Genomic DNA, 2,821 nt, shown 5'->3' with positions numbered 1-2,821 from the left:
CCCGAGATACAGACCTCCGTATAGGGTGCCAGTATCTCAGCGCTGTTTAAAGGACCTGGTCACGGGAGCCAATAGGAAGCCGTACCGGATCACGTCACGGGAGCCAATAGGAAGCCGCACCGGATCACGTCACGGGAGTCAATAGGAAGCCGCACCGGATCACGTCACGGGAGCCAATAGGAAGCCGCACCGGATCACGTCACGGGAGCCAATAGGAAGCCCCACCGGATCACGTCACGGGAGCCAATAGGAAGCCGCACCGGATCACGTCACGGGAGTCAATAGGAAGCCCCACCGGATCACATCACGAGAGCCAACAGGAAGCCGCACCGGATCACGTCACGGGAGCCGATAGGAAGCCGCACCGGATCACATCACGGGAGCCAATAGGAAGCCGCACCGGATCACGTCACGGGAGCCAATAGGAAGCCGCACCGGATCACGTCACGGGAGCCAATAGGAAGCCGCACCGGATCACGTCACGGGAGCCAATAGGAAGCCGCACCGGATCACGTCACGGCTTCCTATTGGCCCGCAGGACGTGGGGAGCTGTAAAACTCCACCAAAACGTGACCCTTGCTAGCCGAGCGAAGCAGCTACCAGCACCCCCAACGGAGGTCTATCTCTGGAAGCAGGGGGTCAAAGGAACTAACACGAGCGGGGTTCAGCTCTGGAGAACCCCTGCTTCAAACATGTTTAATAAAATGAAAATATTCACACACCAAAAAATAACACATCGCCAGCTTGGATTGCCTGGAACTCCTATATCTGATACTGATTGAGGCGGACATAACTCGGAGCACAAATAGAGGCATTTCTATGGCTACTACCGATACAGTCCTGACACCTGCTTCTCCTCTCTCCCGATGCGTAACGTAGATTTGTTAATGCGCGCAAACACACACGCGGCAGCTAAGACTGACAATGCTGCCAGGCGAGTATGCAAGTAAAAATGTGTTTTACAAGTCTTTGACAGCGGCTGAAGTTTTAGTCAAAAGAGAGGATTTCTAGCACTTCCAAAAATGCAAAAGAGTATTTACAAAACAGTGTGTTTACATCAGAAAATGCCACATCAAATGTTTACAAAGCAATGTCAGTCTTATGGAAACAAACTATAAGGCCGAGCTTATAGTGGAGGAGATGCTGTTCAGTGCTGTTCAGTTATTGGCTATCAGTTAGCCGAGTGCCTGCGCGCCTTTAGTCTTATCAGGCGGCTGCCGCGTGACGTCAGCGTCACGTGAGCTGGTTCAGCCAATGATGGGGAACCAGCTTCATGAGGCGCCCACGACGCCTCCCCAATGCCTCCCCAATCTTATGCAGCCAAGTGCACAGATTGCTGGGGACGCAGGAGTGCGCGCGGTCGCGCAGTTTGTATAAGCTCTGCCTAAGGCGGGGATTATTGTCCCTGCGCAGCCGCGTGAGAACGAGCGCGCCACCGTGTGCACTCCTGCAACCCAAGCGATTTGTGAACTTGGCTGCAGGAGATCGTAGATGCGTGGTGGGGGCGTGGCGGACGTGTCACGAAGCTGGTTCGCCCTCATTGGCTGAACCAGCCCACGTGCGCTGATGTCACGCGGCGGCAGCCGCCTGAAAATACAAAATGTGTTGTATTTTCAAAACGCGGCCGCGTTAACGCACCTCTCCGTCTGTAGTCGCGCAGGCACGGGTGTAGGTCCCATAAGATAATACAGCAGAGTGCTTGCCGGGTGCGCCCACGCTGCGACTCCGGCACCATAATCTGGGCCTTAGAATCACAAAGAGCATTACCATCAGCCGAAGGAAAAAGGCACAAAACAGAAGAACCAGAGAAAAAGCCGCGCAGGCCTTCACAGGACACATCAGTCTCTATTACAAGAATCCTCAATCAGAATAAACAATAGTGTGTATGGCAGAAATGTAGTCAGCAGCCGGTGTTCAACATAGTGTGAGCTCTTCTACACATAAGCTGATAGTTACAGACAGAGGCACAGGAGGGAAGAATAAAGTAGTAGCAAAAAAAAGATTTGCCCCCTTGTATATCTCTGAAAAGAAAGAGAAGAAATAGTTTGATATATACATATATATATATTTCTGACTCACTGTGTCAGGGTATTTTCCTTTATAAGTACATTATTGTGTTTTGCTCACACTATATTAAACACAGGCTGCTGACTACATTTCTGCCATGCACAATATTGTTTTTTTTTCCGATTGAGGATTCTTGTAATAGAGACTGATGTGTCCTGTGAAGGCCTGCACTGCTTTTTCTCTAGCCCTTGTTTTGTGTGTTCTCCCTTCTGCTGATGGAAACGCTCTTTGTGATTCTCATAGCTTGTCTTGATAAGATCCTAGGGGCGGATTGCCCTATAGGTTGGGTCGGTGCTGCAGCTCCCTGACCTCCTCCAATATTATCCCTCTTTCTATCGGTCCCGGGATCCAACTTCCACCCGACCGGAGGAGGGAGCTGCAGAGTCCCTGGACCGGCGCCACACCTCACCCCAAGGTAAGTGTGTTGGAGTGCGTGATAGAGGGGGGTCTTACCTTCTCTGGAGAGGCCCTCCTCCTGCAGCGTCACATTCACACATGGTGACGTGTTGCCATAACAACGTGATGTCACATGGTGATGTGTTGCCATGACAACGTGACATCAAATGACGCCGCCGCAGGAAAAGGGCCACTCTTCAAGGAATCACCCGGGCTGGTAGATATGTACAATCCGCCCTTGCAAGACGGAGGTAGTTTTGTTAACATTGTAAGTGGAAGTTTCTGATCTAAACACGTTATGTAAACACACTCTCTTTTTTTATTATTGATAAATAATCATTTTATTATTGATTACTTT

The sequence above is a fragment of the Ascaphus truei genome, chromosome 8, assembly GCF_040206685.1.
Source record: "Ascaphus truei isolate aAscTru1 chromosome 8, aAscTru1.hap1, whole genome shotgun sequence".
Lineage (NCBI taxonomy): Eukaryota > Metazoa > Chordata > Amphibia > Anura > Ascaphidae > Ascaphus > Ascaphus truei.
This window is presented reverse-complemented; position numbering follows the sequence as displayed.